Source organism: Pieris rapae, chromosome 17 (genome assembly GCF_905147795.1).
Source record: "Pieris rapae chromosome 17, ilPieRapa1.1, whole genome shotgun sequence".
In the NCBI taxonomy this organism is placed as follows: domain Eukaryota; kingdom Metazoa; phylum Arthropoda; class Insecta; order Lepidoptera; family Pieridae; genus Pieris; species Pieris rapae.
This window is the reverse complement of record NC_059525.1, coordinates 3,786,561-3,809,356: the sequence shown is the minus strand read 5'-3', so window position 1 is coordinate 3,809,356 and position 22,796 is coordinate 3,786,561.

The following is a 22,796-nucleotide window of genomic DNA, read 5'->3' as shown; positions in this document are numbered from 1 at the left end:
TAATGTATATTTATAACGATTGTAACACAATAGACGGCACTCGAAGTGCAAATTATTGTCTTGTAAAGGGCGCCTAAATCATTGTTCACGCCTCAAAATTTCCGTGTAATTCCTTTTATCTTTTGTAACTATTGTGGTGCAAACTTGACCATTTATTCATCATTATTGTCTCTTTAGAGGAGTAGCACTTGAAGGCGTTATATTTGTTCTGTCGTATTTAAAATATAACTGTAATGCAAGGAAATTTGTAATGTATTGCATGTACTGAACGTTGATATTCCGTTGCAACAAATGTGTAATAACATTAAAATGAGAACAAATTATGAATGAACATGCTTTGTCGCACGACAAATAAATGGTTTACCCAATTCAAGAACAATTTATATTGTTGACAGCAGTTCAATTTTTTATAATTCACGTTAATATTTTGTATTTTTTTAATGTCTAACGTTATAAATTTATTATTTATTTATTTATTTCGTAATCCTACAGCTAACATAAATAATATATATTTACAAACAAATACTCTGAAAATATAGCCAAAGATGGATACATTTTACTAAAAAAGATTTAGAAAAGAGAAAAAACAAACAAAAAGTATATCATACATTTAACTAATTGAGATTTAATTTATTTAACTAAGCCTAAATTGGATGTGTTGTGTGATGGTGTAAAAGTGTGGGTATGTACGTGATGGTGTGTATGTGGGGTGTGCTCATGATGTAGGTGATTTTACGCAATGAATATTCTTAATACATTTTTTAACCACATTCCGCGATAACCTATTATTATTAATTTGTATTAAAATTGGTATTAAAATCTTCAACTGTTTTACGCAATATTCAGAAAAAAACAAGTGTTGATTTTATTGTTTTTTTCGGTTGACCACTTTTTCTTCACATGTCCCTTTTGTTCATTTCTCATTAATATTTAAGATCTATCTTTAGCGTCCTTCAGCCTTTCCATGGACACAACTTAGACGCGTGAAGAATGGCAATTTACAATTCCAAATATATTTCGCAATTGGTTTAAATCACAAATTATATGTAACAAGCTTTGTCATGTGTATTGTGCATGAGTACACCCATTCAAAGCAATTTCTGTTGTATAAATGTTTAATCAGCGGGGATAATGATTTATCACAAGAGACAAGAGAATAAAATGAAAAGCGGCTGTATTCGCACAATACTTGTCATAATTTAACAACAAATAATATAATAGTATACAGTATTTACAATTTTCTTAACCCACAAAGTAGTAATAGAAATAATTAATATGAAAATCAAAACAAATTTAAAATGGTCCCTGTGGCAGAGTAACTTTAACGCTTGCAGAATTTCTTCGCTGTATTACGATACTTATTAATTAAAATACTAAATAAGAAAATTATTTGGTTAATTATTTAATACTGCATATATATTGTATATAAAATACTTTATTTTTTTAAAGAATATATAAAATATTATAACATCATAATAGTAATGCCTCATTTATACCTTAAAACGAGGCATCTTTGCATTACATGCACTTAAAATTAAACACAGCAAACAATATTTCAAGGGCGTCTTATAGATAGGCTCCATCTCTCTCTAGTTTAAGAATTTTTCTCCCAATCTTGTCTACCACCTTTTTTGAGCTCGTCGGTCCACTATGCAAGAGGGCTCCCTTTCTTTTCCCTTTCTTTCACCTTGTTACCCTATTTGTCCAATCCAATTTAATATAATAAAATGTAAAGAGTTATCAGTACATAATTTCTAAGTATTACTTCCTTGGCGTCGCGGCTCGTGTAGATAATCTAGTTCAAATATTTACGAAGCGTGGGTGTATCGTAATCACAATCGATACACTGCGGCACCTAAAGTGCTTATATTACGGTTATCATGACAAATTGTATAATTTACTTCCACTTATGATTTAAAAATAACGTACGATCGTGAGGATTGTATGGTATCACTTATCACGACTTGTGGTCAAGATTTCATTTTTACTTTATTATTACTGACTTTACCTACTTATTTTCTCAAATAACCTAATTTTTGAATAGCGTTATGTTTATTTTCGTTTTAGGTTTAGAGTATTTAATAAAAAAATAAATAAATCAGAACTACAACCTCTTTAGGTGTGGCCTCAGATTTCTGAATCTGTTTCATGATCATTTTTAAATCTAATAGGCAAGTAGGTGATCTGCCTCCAGTGCCTGATACACGTCGTCGACTTTTTGGTTCTAAGACATGTCGGTTTCCTCACGATGTTTTCCTTCACCTTTCGAGCAAATGTTAAATGCGCACATAGAAAGTCCATTGGTGCACAGCCCGGGATCGAACCTATGACCTCAGGTATGAGAGTCGCAAGCTGAAGCCACTAGGCCAACACTGCTCTTAACAGTATTTAATAGACGCAGGAACAAACAAGGCTGATTTGCCTGCGGCAGGCTAAAGAATAGCAAGGATTTTATCAAAGGCAATGTTTATACACTTGTGAATTCAACAATGCGGTGATTTTGTTACAATACGGCTACAACAAATAAAATTACAAAACCGTTGACAGTAAATAGTTCTTTCATTGTTAAAAATAGCTTGAGGAATTGGTAAGGTTAAATAATTTCGCTTAACATTACTGCTTCTTTAATTATTACTTAATACAAAAGTTATTCGATATTAAGCCAAATAGACCGCTGGATAGAGCTCAAAATTATATCTAGCAATTGCTCATAGTCTTGAATTAATCTCAATTTGTAAGCCGCGTCGTGTCACGGTGTTTGTGTAATGAAATGGACCAAGTCTGCATCATTCATTAGAGTCGGACACTTCTATACAGTTAATTGTTTGAACTTGCCCGGACTGCCGTTTAACATCGTCTCGGCTAATCAAGGCACGGTTAACAACATCCGCTCGATAAGTGGTAGGCCGATGACTTGACGCATTCGATGATGCAAGGAATGATCCAGGAATTGCGACAATTGATGCGACTTCCGATTAGGTGTCAAGGGTAGGGTAAATGTCAATAGATTTGAACTAGTCCAGTCGACTTGGAAGACTTTGCTCCTCAATTGTTGGATGACGATGAATTACATACCTTCCAGTATGAACGCTAGAATGACGTCTTGAATGAGACATCTTTTTTGCGTGTAGTGATGTGCTTGAGACGATGAACGGAAAACAAAAGTTTTACTCAATTGTTTTATTTCAATTGAACTTAAACCTATTAGGCATATATATAAAAGGTTATACCTTTTTAGTCTGAGCCTTAAATTTCTGTGTCTGTTTCATGATCATCAATCTAATAGGCAAGCCGGTGTTCTTACGATATTTTCCTTCACCGTTCCAGCGAATGTTAAATGCGCACTTAGACAGAAAGTCCATTAGTGCACAGCCGGGGATCGAACCTACGGCTCAAAGATGCACTAGGCGAATGTGCACACAGTAAACTATAAACAACGCAAAATATAAAAGTAGATTTGGAAACTTAATGATTAAAGTTCTTTTAACTAAAGCACAGTTCTCTTAATCACACACTTAAAAAGTCTACTTAAAGAAACGGAAGTTTTTTTTTAAATTATTATTTAGCACTTTGTTGCACGTATACAAATATACAATAATTGACCTAATTAAGGGAAAAGGGACTGGCGGCCTTATCGGTTTTGGGCTATACCTTCCAGGCATCGTAAAAAAATAGACACGGTAAGCAAGAAGTGCAAAAATACATAAGTATATACACATATACATAGAGAAACAAATGGTAATTGAAATCGCATTTATCTGCTAAGAATGTTAAATTTGTAGTACCCAAGTAGCACTGAAAACCATATTTCTTCGATTGCGATTGACGTCTAGATATCGACAGGAGCCCTCCCTACGGGGGAGACAGGTCTGGCAGGTCGCCGAATCCATTAAACCACCCGCCATTACAATTCATTCACGATTATTGTTATTCAGTGATGCGCCCGCGTCACACGCAACTGACATTACTCGTTTCGTATGACGTCTTCGAAAAAAGTTTTTTTCCGCTTATGTCGATGACCTATCTCTTGGGAATCTCAATGAGAATTAAAAAAAATTAAATATTACTTTTTTTCTCTATTTACAGGTTCAAGCGGCGTATGATATATATAGCACGTATTACAACTATGGACGTGCAAAATATGCATCGAATTGAAGGCTTCTTCTGTTTTATTAATGTATATACGATATAAAGCCATACAGCTATCATAAATTATATGTGAAGACAATGTACTCCTAGAATAAAACTACTTGGCAAAAAATTATTTATTTAAAGTTAGGCATTGACTGCACACTTCCTATAAAAATATAATGTGATAATATGGACTCATCATATTCCCGAATCGCACAGCTGTGATGATTCAATGCCTTCAAAAATATCGTAATTTTCCTTGGTAAGATTTTTTAAGTAGAAAGGGTTGGATAAGATTATTTTAAGTTTATTAAAACAATACTTTAAATTTTAATATATTTTTTTAGTTTTTAAGTAATTTTTAACGTGGCCCGCCCTTAGTGATGTTTTGGCACTATTCCTTTTTTTATATAAAATCTAAGCAATAAAAAAATATCAAATGTGTTGATTTTTAAAAGCGACATAGCTTTAAAGTTATTAAAAATTTCAACTATTCGTAAATTCATCAAAAAAACGATGTTAAACATTATCAGATAATATGTCTAATTTGAATCATAGAAAGGCTAAAAAATGTTATGATACATAATATTGGTATTTTTCATTCAATAAATCATTATTAGATAATTCCGCATTTCGCCGATTGGCACCTAATCTATTTATTAAAAAACGATATTTTAGGCCCAAGTAGTTTGTGCCGAAAACTTAATTATATGAATTTTCTTGCTGACCTATTTATTAACTTCGCTATCAAAGCTTTATATCTTCGGGTAATTTTATACAAAAAGACAGAGTTCCTATAAAATTACCTGCTTTTGTAGTAGTATAACATCAAAGTTTTGTTAAGAGACAGTTACGATTTTGGCCGTTATAATTGTATAGAATTTCTTTGTGAAGCGCAATTCTTTAAGAGGAATAGAAAAAGCCGTAGATACCTTGTTACATAAAAATTTTAATTCAGAATTTCAAAAAGGACTACCATAAATTGATACAATTAATAGTAATAATATATAAAAAATAATAAAAAATACTATTTGTAGCTTATTTTGGTTTTTAGGGACGTTACTTCCAAATTTATCTTTAGGCCTTAATGAGCTGCAAGATTCTCCTCCTTTTCTTCGCTGATTAAGTCCAAAAATTTATAATTTGACTTATAAAGATGCGCAAAATGCAAGACAAGAGGCGTAGGTAGAAGTAGGGTAGAAGAAAGAAGTCGTGGTTAGGAACGTAAGGTGGTGGACCTGCATCACATTCACCTGTTTGACCCATGACACCATGTTTTGACTCTTTGTTGTCAGCCAACGTTTAGTAATAAAGTGACACCTGAAGAAAAATACATATAAGTTATACACGTACATTAGTCATGATTACGAGCAAAAAGAATTAAACAAGCGAATAAACCTAATACCAACAGCGACTCCATGCCTTTTTCGCAAGGTATACCTGACCCCGGCACGGTATGCTGAGAAAATCTTCGTGAACATAATCTATAATCCATCGGCAACACGTGCACAGGGCCATTATTGATTTTGGCGTTTTTTCAACAAAATTGCATGGCTGTCCCGGCTCACCGTAAAAAAATATCCAGCAATTCATGTGAATGGACCTTATTATAGGTTTGCGCAATGACAGGACTGTTTTTGCCGTAGCTGGTCGCGTGGCATCGACGGAGGTATGCGAGAGCTCCCACGGGCTTGAATGAGCTTTATTATTCGGTACTATATTTGGAAATGGAACGTTGAGTACTCGTAATCTCAACGTTCGTTCTTAGTCGCAACAAAAAGCGGTAATTGAACATAAAAACATATAGCAATTGATCGAAATTCCGGTAGTCGAAAAACAAATAGTATTTGGACGGATGTCAACACGAACCTGACTTTCGACCCCTGCGTCCCCGGAAATTTCGGGTATTATTACATCACCACCCCTTTTCTAAGAAAGCAAATATTAAATTGACAAACAGAAACGTTTAACCTTTTTAAAACCAATACACAATTACGGGTGAAAGTGTTTAAACAAAGTACGTTATTTATGTAAAACTATTTACTGCACCTTTCCTGCTTTGTGTATATTAGATATTTTTCAATCGAATTATTTGTTTGACTTGACTGGCAGTTGACATTTGCTCTATAAACCTACCTAAAAATCGAACTCTATTAATTTCATTCAACAAAGAACCTTAAAATATATTATATATAAGGAGTCTCTTTAGGCAAGGTTCCGAAGATACTGGCAGTGTTCCACCTTTGAATAGCTAGACTAATTCTTTGTTCGAGGTAGCTGCCAGCTCTTCGGTCTCCTGTGATGTCGACTAACGTTTTTGCTATTTCCTTAATAAGCCTTATAGCGCTAGAACCCCTCGGTCCAAGGGTGTCGACACCTTTGTATTTGTTTTAGCTGTTTCAGCCGCATCACAACTCGCACCAGCTCTGTTCTGTTCCATGTAGATGGAATGGGTGTCTGAACAGGTTGTATACCATGGCCGGCCCATCATCCATGGAATCAAATTCATACTGTCCGCTCTCTTGCCATCTTTTGCAATTCGGGTCAACATGTTCCACAGAAAATTCTAAATAATGTGTGGAGTGCCTGCACTTTGTTGATGAATCAATCAGAACAAGTAGTTTTCTATATACAATAATACCTAGAAAACAGACACATCAGAACTTTATTGTATATGTAATATATAACTTAGTATATCTATATGTTATTTTAAGCAGCGTTATATTAAGTAAAAATTTAAAAGATAGTGTCACCTTTGAAAAGATTTAGTCCAATTTGTGTTTCATTAAAATAAAACAATAAAACAGTAGTGTAATAAATTTCTGTTTCTAATTAACCTACAATAGTCAATACGGAAAAAGTAAAACGAATATGAAATAGTTAATTGATATCCATATAAATGTACCAATTAAGAATCATCTGATAGGGGTCATTTATGACAGAATCTGAGATAATACCGTAGACAAGACCACAGACAAGATTTGGAGATAAGTCCATAGATAACTCTGCTCAAAGGAAACGCGGCCGATAAGAGCGGATATTATAAAATTTATATGTCAAAATATTTATGGTCCAGTGATTCACATTGTCATTGTTGGATAATTAATAGTAAGAAATATGTGTTCGGTTCTGATGAGTTAGAATGTCCCAGTTCAGATATTTCTTCGAAATATTATGATACATATTTACATATATGTATCATAATTTTGTATCCATTTCCTAATAGTTTACTAAATTATTCACATACGTGTTTTATTTTATTTTGTGCTCCCAAATATAACACATGTATTTTGTTTTTACTTTAATTTATTTAAGTATTTGATTGCACAAAAAGATTGTGTAAAAATAATTAGAGAACTAGATCCATCCAGGCTACCTAAATCTAAATTTCGCATCTAAATGTTCTTAAAATCTATGTAGTTAATATATTTTCTTACCTCACAAACATATTTTAGCATTAATATAGTAAATAATAATACAAGTTTAGTAGAATATCACTTAAGCATAAATAAGAACACCCCACGTTCAGAGTTTTTATTTCAATCGCAATTTCAATTACCCATAACTTGAATTATCTTATATGAAAATATTGATTTAAAAACCCGACACCACTACAAGATTGATGACATAATAAAGTCACCTTTTTACAACAACATTATTACTTCATAATCTTAAATTTAACTTTTATCTTAAAATACATGTCCCAAGATAAACTATCTATGAAGACATGATGGTGTTGATTAGCGGACGGCTTTTTTATTCTAGACCTGTTTTGTTCAGTAAAAAGTATTAAAAAAAGATTGCATCTAAGTTTGTTATTGAAGACCTCGGTACTCTAACACATGTATTTTTACGTAAATCCAAATCATGACACTGAAATTCATTGTTATAATATATATAACATAAATATAATAAAAGCATAAAATATCTTCAATGCGCTATTTATTTATTAATAAATAAAAGAATCCTTAAATATTCTAATTATAAAGAAATAAAAGAGTGGCACTGGCTAAACAACGTAATCTGCCTGGATTAATTTGGACAATTATACAAAGTATATATGTATTATAACTAAGCGAAAGTTTAAAATACCATTTTGCCCGTTGTATGCAAAAATGTATATATGTAAGGCATGTATTTAGTTTAGGATTTATTTTAAATAAAAATCAAATATTAAAATTATTGATACTGTGTTAGCCTATCCCAAATCTCATTTGAGGTCGTCCGTTGATGGCCCGGCGGTAAAAGAGCTGACATATTATAAACCATACTTGCGTCTGCCATCTGTCAGAATTGCTATTACTATATGGAATTTACAGAGTTCCTATACAGAGAATTATGTAAGCATTACTACAACTCAGCTTCCTTAAGTCACAAGTATGATAAATAATTTCCTACCATAGATTTAATAACGAAATATTTAGTTTAATTCAATATAATGCAAACGGATGCACATTACAGGCTAAGATTGTTCCAAGTTGCGTACAGCATCCGCCTCGTGATAAGTATAATCAATAGCGTGAGAGCACTATCTGATTGAACAACGGCGATATTGAACTAGGTGACATACCACTTTTTACCAAGCTTTTTACTGTTCTTATATCATATGTCATATTTATGACGTATAATGACGCAGAGTTGGAAAGATTTAGAAGGTACAATTTTATTTCTATTTTGTTCAAATTTAAATCTTAATAATATTTTAAATTCAAAACTTTACCACATAATTATATACAATGCGAACAAAATGCACTTTCGAAGTATTATAAATAATCTATATCAAATATCTTAATAATTTATCCATATATGAACATTGAACAGGCTTATAACACACAATTTTTTTTTTAAATTAAGTACATATTTGCATAACAGCCATCAGCCAATCGCCGAGTAGATTATGAAATAATATAACTTAAAGTAGTTTTGATTAAATGATCCGTGCATCAAAACATAAATTGTGGCGCTTAAAACTCTTAGGTCGCGGCCTCAGATGTTTGTATCCATTTCCTAATAATTTGTTACACATGCTGTTAACACATGCCATCAATTTATTGGGTCTAAGTTAAATGTGCATATAGAAAGTCCATTGGCACAGCCGAGATTCGAACCTACGTTCTTTGGGGCTGTCTTTGAAGCCTTTAGGCCACCACTACATCTGTTGTATCAAAGACAATATTACATTATCCTTTCACATACTTAAGTATTCTGCACATGGAACAGTCTATAGATTCTTAAGAAAGATTCCCAACCCAATGCAATGTCATTCAAAGATTTTCCTGACTGTCTCAAGCCCTGAACTTATTTTTTGCTATCGCAGGAATCTGTTCCTGGTTGACGAGAGACAGACAGTTTCATACCTTTCGATCATTAAATTTTATTGTATTTAAAGTAGAGGCGATCAATTTATCGTTGTAATTCATTTAAGATCAATGAATGTAGTAGCCTTTTTGCAATATTAACGTGGTATTGTACTCAAAAGTAACGGGGAACTGGTGTATTAATCACGAAAACTGTTATTATTACATTACCCATTCTACTTACTCGGCCATCAATTTTTATTGAAACATGTTCCGAACGGTGACAAATTAACGTATCAAAAAACCGGAGACCCACTTGTAAGCATAGTCAGGATGTAGTCGCACATTTTACAATAATCGTACATATAAATACTTCAATTCGCGATTGTGTTCGCCATTCAAGTTGTATCAAATATTTTACTTATAAACAAGTTCTGGATGCTATAAATTTTCGCTTAAGGGCGTAATAATTTACCGTAAAAATAAATAGAGTTTTATAGCCACTTATAAGTGTCATAATTGTAGACAAGTGCTATTTCGCATTAAAATATTACCATCAAAATTGTCCTTGGTTTATGCGCAAAGACTTCGCGTTTATATTAACATTTATTACAATACAATCAAAAACTACTGAACAAAATACAGCTAATATAGATACAGCAAATGTATTCCAAATTCAATATAGGAAAAATCCCTTTCCAAGTACAATGCGGCTTAACAGTATTGATTCTATTTTCGCTTTTACTTTCAAAGGTTACAATGCAAATGGGATCACTAACGCTAAATTTAACTTGTGCCAGGCGGCGACTCTACTCGTCCAGCCTCAGAGAACCGATACCCCATTGTCATGCCTGTTAAGGTGGATACTGTTACACTTTCTTTACACTTCATGCCGTGTTACTATAAATGTTTCCTTTGTTAGGTTTTTAGGTGTTCAAGTACCCGTGCGAAATTACAAGCATAAGTCAAACTGTAAGAACATATGCTATTAAGTATTATTGTTATAGCTTAGTTTACCTTATAAGCGAGAATCAAAATAAGTACATTGTTTTTTTATTGCGATAAAAGTATAGAAATGTCTATGGTATTTTTAACACACCTACCCAATGAAATACGTTTTTACACGTATGGACGTCATATTTGAAAGAGTACCGAGAGTTTCTTACGTCGGCTTTTTCTCTCGGCCTACAACTGTCTTCTGCCGATGTGTAGGGATGTCTACCGATTCAAATTTAATGACTTGGAATAAGTGATAGCTGATTCTATATTCTATACTAAACATATTTTATTTTATCCAGCGCTAAGCCTCGACTCCAATTCCGAGGATTCAGTATCAAGATATTTTTACTATGTGTTACCGAGACTCCTTGAAGCAACATTCCTTGAAGTAGAAGTATCACGTTAGTCTCATCTCAACTCCCACGGAGAAGTAAAAAAGTGAACCTTTTTTAGGCGCATTAGGGTATTTTTTTACGGATAAAACGCAATAATAATTATATTAGCGTCACGAAGATGTGCAGCGTTTTTCGAAGGAAAGGGATAAAGAGTCTTGTGTACAGATTTTTTTATTTATTTAAATTATGATTAGCACTTATACATTGTCTTAACACTGACACTGGACTAACTTACTATTTACATCTCTTTATAAACTTTTAATAATTATTATAGTATGTTGGCTAAGAGTATTGTAAAAAATATTAAATTATTGATTAGCAGAAGAATTGTATTGTGATACTTACCGAGGTATTCATTATAGTAATACTCAATGTACAGAGGTTTGAAGGCATAATATCAGAAAGTCATACCAATATTGTTTTTCAAAACTATATAGAAAGTAAAAATTTAATAAACTAGTTTAAACACTAATTCTCATTAAGCTAGGTCACGTCATTAAATCTATTATGTGATTTAATTTTATAATTAAAGCATTTCTACATTCAATTAGCATATTCAAAGCGTAAGATACAGTTATAAAATGTTTTCAACTTTAACCATAATAAATTAGCTATTAATTGGTTACCATAATGTATTCATATTAATGCGTAAAACCATAAAGCTTAAAATATACATTAATCGTATTCGTGGAAGCTTAATTATACAAATATGACATGATACACAAAACTGTGTGTATAAATTATCCTTACATTACTGTGCCGTTTTCGCATTATGAAGCAAAGGCACAGTAAAATATGATTAATACAACAAGTTTTAAAACAAATGTGTGTTAAAATAATTATAGATAACGCGAGGCTGGAGTTTGTAATGATGTTTTTTTTTTATAGAAAAGTGGGCAAACGGGCAGGAGGCTCCTAATGTTAAGTATTACCGCCGCCGGGCTCGCATGTGCGTTGCCGGCTTTTTAAGATTTGGTACGGTCTATTATATTGATGTATTAGAAAGCTTAAATTAATTGTAAAGTGAATAACTCGTTAAATTAGTATTGAGTAGTTCGCGGTTATTAAAGCTAGTATATAGGTGATGATGACAGTACCTATAAAAACATTTATAACTATAACACAACACTTTCACTATTTAGGTTTGGAATTGATTAAGCTATCGTAAAACGAAATAAATAACATTATAACTTGCGATAATAAACCAATGATTCCTTAGGAATTATAATGTAACATGAATCGTCATCGTCATCAAAACCAAATCTGAATGCCACCCATTGATTTGTAGCCCGGTGGTCCAATTTTCAGTATGATTAAATTAGGATACAAACAAATATAACATGCAAAATGATATACAATGAGATCCCATTTCGCATAATGAAGCAATCAAATAGTACCCATTGTAACTAACTGAATCGATTGGATTGATGGAGCTTAGAAAGTCGAATGAAAATTCGATGCATCGAGCTTAAATGGAGCTGAGTTCTTGACATAAACTTTGCATAACGCGATGCTCTGTGCACAAAAAATTGTTGAATTTTAAAATATGTTCGAAACTGTTGACGTTTCGGTAAATTGAGCGGATGACGTTTTGTTGTTTTGTCGTGTGACAATTGACTTACACGTGACATAGACGTGAAATGCCACCGGAGTGCACTCTTAAATATACAAGTTGTTTACCGAGAAGGATAAAAGTCTTATAACGATTTTGTATGTAGAGATAAAATCCTTGGGGTTCAGCCTCCGAGTCTAATAGGTTGGAGGTTCTTCAATTTACCGGAAGCTCCAGGTTTAATTCCATAAAACGATACTTGTTTACTGCAGAAACGGGCTTGCAACTTATCATACAAATTAATAAATGAGGCAGATATACAATACTATATGTTCTCAGAGCCAAACCGCTAAAGCGATGCTAAATATATTATATTACGGTAATTAAGTTACATAACTATCGTATTGGCTATGAGCCAGCATTTTAGGGTAGTTGTGTATTTATATTAGTCCCATACAAAAGCATATACCATATGGTAAAAAAATACTCTCATTGATTAAAAAAAAAATTGTATGTTTTGTAATACTACGGGTAACAAAACCTATATATAAAAATTAACAATTACACCAAAATATAGCCAAAAAAGGCATACATTATGCTCAGAGTATCGCATTATGTTTATGTCAAGAACGCAGGTCCATTTTAACTGAAACATCAATTATCATTTTTATTCGTCATTGTCGGATATATATAGGTAGGTAGAAATATTGTGACCTTTCTATTGAATAACTGTCTTATAACGAAGACCAATTGGCATACAATATATAATTACAATATATACGTATACAAAACGGCGATATTATACTATCTATGGAATTACTTAAATAATTTAATGTTACACACATCCTAACCAGCCCCTTCTATATTCCATCTTCGGTCTAAACGAATTCCATCGATGATTTAAGCGATCAACATTATTGATTTACTTCGATCTTACGGGCGATATATTTTAATATCACAGCCCGGCCGTCCATTTATCGATATTATATTCAGACATTGTCGTTATAGCACCTTTGTCAGTACAAAAAGTTATAAGTTAGACGTCCGTCCATTGTACAATGGCGTAAAAGGCAAAACTACAAAGCGAGAACCTTATACCGATCATAACTTGACGTGTGGTCAAAAAGTGTCGAAGCATTTAAGATTTATATCACTATGCCAGACAGGAGATCGTATTTTTGTATCAATGAAGTTTATTCTAAATTTATTACATTTACAGTATAATCAGTCATTTAATGCAAATAGTGTGAATAGTGGAAAAATATAGCGTATATCTTGTAAATGGCAAGCAAAGCGAGCAGAAGTTTTTACATTTAATTAACATTCTCACATCTCACCTTTGAATGGAGCAAATGGACCAGTCGGCGAAGCGCTGGTCGGCTCCCATTAGGTGGACTGATGATGAAGAGGGTGCAGGGAAGGCGTTGGATGCTAAGCGCGGGAAACCGGTCGTACTAAAAATTAAGGGAAGATACCTATGTCAAGGTGTGAACGACAACAGGCCGAAATAAACAAAAAAATAAAAAAAAATCGGTGGTTATGCTAGTGAACTAATTGAATTCACCATAAATCCAATCGGACATAGACATCGTTTAATGGTGTAGTTTTCGTAAAATAAATCGTACTTTATTAATTATATTCATATTGATAGCCAAAATCTTCGTCCCTATTTAGAATCGCCAAATTGTTGTGTACAAAGAAAATATTACACCATGCTTCACTTGACGTACTGAAACTAAATGTAAATAAATGAACACTAGGCATCAGCGGTAAAAATAGAAGCTCGAAAATACACAGGTAACCAATTAGGTAATAAAGTGAAAAGTTTCGTTCTAGCGTACATATTATTATATGAAGCCTAGAACGAGTCTAGACGCGTTAATGTGTGGACACCTGGTGAAGGATACGCATTAATATAGTTACAATTGATCGAAATAAAACGGTTAGAGAGATCGTAAACAATCTAACCAAAATATTAAAAACGAAAATTATTAAGTTCCTTGTATAATTAATAAATGAATAAAAGCTATGAAACACGTCTGAAACTGTTGAACTTGTGCAATTTGATTTTTCGATTAAAATGTTCATCTCATGCGGATATCATAGATAAACCTCGCGACAAATTCTGATGATGATATATACAGATATAAACACAGACTAGATTCTATGAGGTTGTGATATATATGTTTATACAGAAAAGTAAACATATAGACTAATACGTACGCAAAGTTTTAAATAACTGGTAAATGCTTATCACTTTTGTATTTATATATCGGGAGTCTTAAAAAGTTTTATCATATTGAGGAATTTGGATCATCGGAATGTCTTCTTAATGTCTTGGTTATACATTCGTAGTGCCTACATTTTTAATTTTGTCTTGCTTAAAAATAAGTTTGTTTCACAGAAAAACTATGCTTGTGTTTCAACCAAACAACTACAAACTTTGTATGAACTATGTAGTAAATAAAAGACGTGAAAGCACAGACTACACAGGTAGGTACTGTTTAATATTTTCTTTGAGACGAAACCCGCCCAAGGACGAGCGGTCTTTGCGGTATTTGGCCTATTATTGTCACCGCAACGACTCTAATTTTATTTATTAGTCACCTTTATTGCGTGATGGTACCTTTTATTTGACAGAGTCGGACTTCTTTAAAATATATCATGTGTAATATTTCATTTAAATCAATGTTCCGTAAAATTACTTAGTAAAATCACTTTATAGATAATATAAAAATGTAAAGTGCTTTTCTTTTTATAGATCAAATAGAAAGAAAAGTACTCAAATATTTTGAATATAAATATGTCGCAACCAACTTGCTTAATTAGCCGTTCGATTAACAGGCTAACCGGCGCGGCGTTTAACTAGCGGCCTAGAACATGTTCATGTTCTTTCTGAGACATTGCGATCGAAAACTACGAAGGCCAAAGTAGCAAATTTGCTATCATCCTCTACTGATCTCTTGGCTGGGATTATTATAACTCGTCACCACTGATCTCAAGTAAACAAAGTAACATTCTTCAAAGCTTACCTCTTTCACGACAAAGGGATTTCTTCCTCCCAATGGTGTTGTCGTCATATTTTTTTTTCACATTTACTGACAGGCCCATAGAACTGGCTGGGCTGCTTCGGAGGCTTTTAAAACATGAAACACACGAACTGTCCTTGTGGAAGTGTAATTATTTTTCATTAAGTTCGGAAGTGTTTACTTTAGCTAACACATAATTTGTTTCTTTTAAATAGTATAAAGGCTTGCAAAGATTTTTTTAGATTCCTAATATAGGATAGGGAAGAGTGATTCACAACTTTCATAATAGTCCTAAGTTAGCAATATGAATAATTAAATTTTGATTGATTTTCCTAGATGAAATTTTCAAGATGCATCTATCACATAAGTATAGTATATAGGACCCAATAATTTGAATTCATACCTTACAGAAAAGTAAAAAAATATAACTCCTAAGTAATACAGCGTTATCTAATATTCACCCTGGGGTACAAAGAATCACACCTTGCACTGGGTCAATATGTTGATAATGTACCCTATTACTTCTAATACTCGTTACAGGCCTTATACCCTTAGAACCTCTGACATACAGACGTAGCCAATGTTTAATTAATTAATTTAATTATTATTCATATTATTGCATTATATAAGTAACTAAATAACAAACATCTCAATAATAAAATTCACTTTGATGAGATCGGGCGGAATGTATCGATACACTACATTTGTTGATTCCAAGCTACGTAGTAAAATTATGATTTACATTTATATGTTTATGTTATTTAATAAAAATATATAGTTAAAATAATAATTTATAAAAACGTTTATTCCTGAACGTTATATTTTTTTGTATGTAAAACTTAATAATATATGATTGAGATACCGTCTATGTATATTTTATGTTCACATTTCCTTTCGAATTAGTTAAACGTGCTCGTAATATTACGAATTTTAGACGGCGATTGAAATATTGAAATAATTGCAACGCATACTTAATAGACATTCAAATATTTATATAAAATATAATTTAAGTGTACAACCATATATTTGCTTTAATTTGTTGTTTTACGATAAAACTCAAAATAGTGCTTCAATTGTTTTTTTAATATTTTTGTAACACGAATTTTACACTTTGCACTTTTCCTTTAAATAAGTTTAAATTCAAATCTCATTTTTATAACGTACTAAAGTTTACATATTCAAAAAGAAGAGTATTAATTTTCCAATACACGTGTGTATCATCTAACATCTGCCTAACCCGTGCAACGTAATCAAAATAAAAATATTATTTTAGTAGATTTATTCGATAGTGGCCGGCAGATGTATCGGCATGCGCTCAACTCTCTATTTTTCTTCGTCCTTCATTGTATTTGGGTTAGGGTCAATATCCATACTGGCTTCCGTTCATTTTATTTCTTATTTTGTCTGTAAACATATGTGTCAATCAGAAGGGATTCGCGATCTTAGAGTCGCCAGACACTAATCCGATAGATGTCCAGAGTCTAGAACTAAATTGATTTTATGAACGCATCTCAGTCTGTCGTTTTACGGTTGATCTTAAAATTAATATTATATTAGTTACGCACTTCTGTTCTAACTAGTTTCGCTCAGAGATAATTCTAACTTCGAGTGATGTGCTTACATTACTTGTCTTTTATACATTCCTATTAATCTCGGCTTAAATCTTTAAACTTAGACTTAATATATTTTATAAATACTTTTCATACATTATCTGATACAAGTTTTGGGACTATGGGGATCTATGGGACTTAGTCAAATAATATTTTTTTATCACTTCGTTGCATACAGTTGACATAAAGAGAAATGAAAAGAAGGGCACTGGCGGCCCTATCGCTTTCGAGCGATCTCTTCCAGGCATCCAATTATAATAATAATGAGTTAATGACCTATGAGTAATCAAACGGTTTATGATTCAATTTCGACGGTTCCTTGATTTTTATTATCTTAAAAAAATATTACAATTTTTTTTAATTTAATTATATGCTAATGTTAATAAGAGTCACGTTTAAATTATTTGAACAACCTTAGAAAAAACATAATGCCGATTGTTTTAATTCATACAAAATCAGAGCTCAAATAAACAGCACATCATATAAGTTAATGTCGAGATTTAAATTCATTGAACATTCACTAAATGCGCTGTCATTAAGTTGCCCCTCCACGCTAAGGAACTTAATAGAAAACAATTAATTTCATTGGTCATATTAGACTAAGGGCCTGTTTCACAATGTATGGATAAAATACCAAATAACTTAACATCAGGTGAGCCTCCTGCCCGTTTGTCCCCTGTTCTATAAAAAAAAATAGCTGTGCAACACATAAATTATTTGGAAGATAAAAGTTCCGAATAAGAAACTTCGTGTTTCATGACGAATAGCGCTATCTGACAGTCGTGAAACGCAAAAATACGGTTTATCCTAACAATAAGTAATACATAGCTCATTTGGAACTTATCCGGACATTGTGAAACAGGCCCTAAGAATCATTACGTATTCTAGTCTCATTTATCTCATGTAGGTAAAACATTCACTTCGTTCAAGTTGAGACGAGATTAACACTATTTACTCGGAGTTTTGCTCGCTACTTTAATGTATAAATTAATTTGAATCGACCTTTAGTGCGTGAAATTCCCAATCCATTACTAGAGGACAGTTTAATGCAGGCACCGCATAGAGCTAAAATCGAGATATTCCCATTGGCCTCAGGTGGCGAATTCCTAAAAAGGAAATCTCCGATTCATTAAAACGCCGTGACGATGGTATTTCTCATTTTAATTCGCTCTTAATTAAACTTCACTTGAGAAATACCGTCTTATCGGCTCGGGTGTAAACTAATTAATTGATAATAAATGTTCTTTTTGTACTGTTAATAGGCTGTCTCAGTGTGAACGTGGTACAATCTGTGGTCCATTTTTAAGTGTCAGTCGCTTCGATAAGTTCAACTGCATAGCTACCTGGATTGTGATTGAGGTTATTAATAAACTTTATAGATACGAGTCATTTAAATTGTGTTTATTATTTATGCAGGCTTATTATGTATTTCAATAAGAAAATCCATTAGAATTTACTAACCTGTAGTGTAATTTATTAGAGAGCGTTTGTGTTTTATATGAGCAGGCTTTGGTCTTCTTCATAAATTGATGGTCTTTAAAAGGCCTTTGAATGAATCCCTATCAAATGGGTCTTATAACATATCTTAGAAATAAAAATAATTAATAACTTAAATATTGTTTTTAAGTTATCATAAATTCATAACAGTCAAATATTTGTCGCCTTTTTTCTTACATTAGGGTCGCCTAGAATAAATCGCTTGTAAGCCATAAGGAAATTAAAACAAATATCGAAAAATTGCCATAAAAACTGAAAAAAAAAATCTTAATGTTTAAAAAAATCTAATAAAATCCCAGCATTATTAAATCACTACTTTCTAGAATAAGCTTGAGCTCAAATATAAGCGACAAATGTCGTCTGGTTCTATGTATTATGTATGCAAAAGAAAGTTACTAAATAACTACCCAAAGCTTTAATTTACGTTTATTTATAACGTAAACAACATCCAATATAAATAACTTATTTAACATTAAAAACAATACCATATTATTCTACGACATACGATTAACATAGTCCGAATATATTCCACATAAGCTTACAATCATAAAATATTTATAATAGCTTCCTCCAATAAAGTATAGTTATTGAATTTCATAAACGATCTGGAATTTAATAAGCGAAGACAGCAGGAACCAATAATATATTGCAACATAACCGCGGTAAATATCACAAAGACAATATTTTCAATATAATAACGTCAATAATTGGCACGCAAGAAACACACGTTTCGTGTCATTATTCCCACAATGTTACCAGTTACCACCAACTGCGACAGATTAATCGTTTAACTATATCATAAGTTAATAGCGACCCTATGTCAATTATACAGGAAAATACTACTGTCTATTACTTATGGTATTCACTAAATGGGTATGCGCTTAACGATATCGAGATTTCGATCGCATGAAAACAAAAGAATATGCGTTCTCTGAATTAACTCTTATTTAAGTAATATAGTGATTAAGACTTTGAAAAATCCTTACTTCATGGCTTCAATTATAATCTTTATTTAATTTAATTAATACAATAATACATTTATATATATATATATATATATATATTATTAATTTTTAGTTACTTAGAAATTATTAATATATATATATTAATATATATATATATTAATATATATATATATATATAGGCAATAATTTAGTTTATCATATGGCTACCAATAGCTTCTCCTATGTTCGAAGACACTTAAAGCATAAGCCAGTATTGTAATACTGGGCGTTGATATAACGAATAATCTTCGATCGATCGAATCGAAGGAAATTAGACAAAGGTTGGTGTACTCAGCAAGACAAGATGGCACTACACTCCGGGCCACCAATTGCAACTAAATGATGCAAATTCGCCCCCAGTTTGCTGATCCCTTGGCGTTGCTTAGAGATGTTGGCTCTCCAGTTTCAACTATTGCGAGCGTTCTGGTGGTGTGAGTAAATACCTAAAAAGTATTTAATACATTAAATTATATGTTTATTCTTATTTATAAATCATGCTTGACATAAACAACAGTCTTCGAAAACGATACAACAGAGATGCTGCACTAAAGAAAAATACGATATGAAATTTTGTAATAGATAGACTCTTGAAATATATTTTGTTGTGCATGTAAACATGCATTTACTGTTACGTACCTACATTACACTTTTATTCTAACTTTTTATACTGTGTATAAAAGAACAATATTTTTCATGGACTTCAACAACAATAGTGATTTTTTGATAAGAATCCCATCACAGTATAAGTTTCAATAGAGCACCGATTTCAAAGAAAACTTTTACAATAGTGAAATACTTCTATCGCGGATTTACTTAAAATTGTGACATAAAATTCACAAAAAGCTCCATTGTTAATAAATCTTTGATGAAAGGAATGTTTACGTTATGAAATTGTGGTCAAAGTATCCAAACATGTGAAGATTAATCGTTTTTAGATTCTAATCACTGTCTTGACTTATGCTTTAAAATTTACGTAGTGTTAACCGACTTCAAAAAACCGAGGAGGTTATCAATTTGTAATTTGAAAATTAAATAATCTAAGGTTACACTGTGTACAATATTGTTATAATTAGTAAAAGGAGAAACATTTCAGTAGCTTGGAAACTGGCTTAAAAACTGATTAAATTAAAAAAAGCAACTAAACGATAACGAAGATTATATTAGTTTTGTCAACGCCAGATTTTGCCAACGCGAATATATCATAATTTTGTTTAAATTACTGCGTGTATTATTGTATTACTATTATATATTATAACAAAACCGAATGAGGAGGTTGTAAATTCGACGTGTATCTTTAAGTGTAAATATATACACTACATATAGTATTATAGCTCTTTAGTCCGTGGATCGATCTGAATAATCAAGGTGTTACATTCAACTTGATCCTTATATCTTATTTAATCAATATTCATTCTAGAGTCAAATCATATTTATTATTTAGCCATCGTTATAGAAAATGTCGATGTAAGGCCTTTAAATACCTAAATGATTCAATTACAATAAATGTAATATAGAACTGAATAATAAACCCATTTTTAGGGGTGTCAGCTCGTAACATATTCTCTGTTACAAATTATTATTTAAAGATATTTCAAATTATCAAAATATATAAGATAATAATAACACCGTAACCTATTTAGAACTGGGTCTGAGATTTCTGTATCTGTTTCAAGTCATTTGTAGAAAATGATCACCTACTTGTCTAATAGGCAAGTAGGTGATCATTTTTCTGAGCCCGATATATTTGCCTATTTATCGGTTTCCTCACCAGTTTTTTCTTTACGTACGAGCGAGTCTCAAATACATACATAGAGAGTACAGGCTCCACACAAACGCCCGTAAGTTTTAGGTGAATTGTGAATATTTTATTAATGTTAAGGGGTGTTTTTAATTGCTTAGATATCCATAGAGCACGAGTATGAGCATGTGTTGGGGTTACGAAACACGTTTATTTGCATACGATAAAGTGTAACGTTTATAAGGGTGACCATAAATTACATCTGTTTTACCCAAATAAAGTGTTTATGCCCATAATTTTAATTGACAATTCCACGCCAAAAATAACTGATCGATTGTCACATTAACGAATGAACAGCGAATATGGTATGACTTAATGATACTATTTTAATGAATCCGAACAAATTTATGGCATTCATTAATTACTAAACTTTTTATATTTTTTGTTCAGTTTTGAAATAGTATAAATAGCACAAATATATCCTACATATACATTAATTATCTGTTTTGTAATGTATTTAATAATAAAACAAATAAGAAATATAAATTTGAAAAAAGAAAAAAATATAAAAAAATAAAAAGATTTTTTTTTAAAGTATAAAAATGTATTAGTTTTCCAATACATTTATTACAATTACCTATGTGAACAAAAATAACTAAAATTAATGAGAGTGGGATTGTATTTTTGTGCTTGATATTAATCAAACGTTTTTTTTATACAACTTATGTACATTATGGTCACACTTATAAAAGCATAACTATACTTGTCTGAAATTCCCTTATATAAGGGGTGCGTCACACCTGTCCTGCGCCCTCGACACGCGACACGTTGCATAGCAATGCACGACAACCAGCGTTACTTGACCTCCAAACTCTCGCTTTCCACCTCAAATACATTAGATGTGGGGTTCATATTATGCTGGCTACATTATATTAGGGTGCCTGTTGTATAGAACAAGTCCCAAATCTGTATAGTGGCTGATTTTCATTGTTTATTATGAGTTTAGTGAAATGGATTTTAGTTATTTTACACTTATATTGAGAGATTATAAAACTCTTATTTATTATATAAGTCCGTAATATGATACAAAACCTAATAAACCAGCCAATATATGTGTTTGTTATATGTCATAGTGTTGTGTATGTGTATTGTGTTTGACCAATTCAATATTTCACGGCAGACTATTTTTTTTATAATTTTCAATGGCAAAAATGTGTTCATTTGCTTACCAATATAAATCAGTTATTGTTTTGCCGATAATTATTCAGGAGATCATCGTTATATATGTGCGTACGGATCTTTTGAGAGTTCATATAACAGTCATTAAAACATATATACATTTTGAATATGTACATTTAACGCTGTCACTGACTACAATATAATATTCAAACCGAGTACCGATCACTAAGCGCACACGTAGTTCTGCGATCATACCTATTAAAAAAACAGCATACAATACACATAAACACAAGACATATTTATATGTCTACAAATATTGTAGTTTTTATTTGAAGACATTTTTATCATCACTTAAATTCCAATAT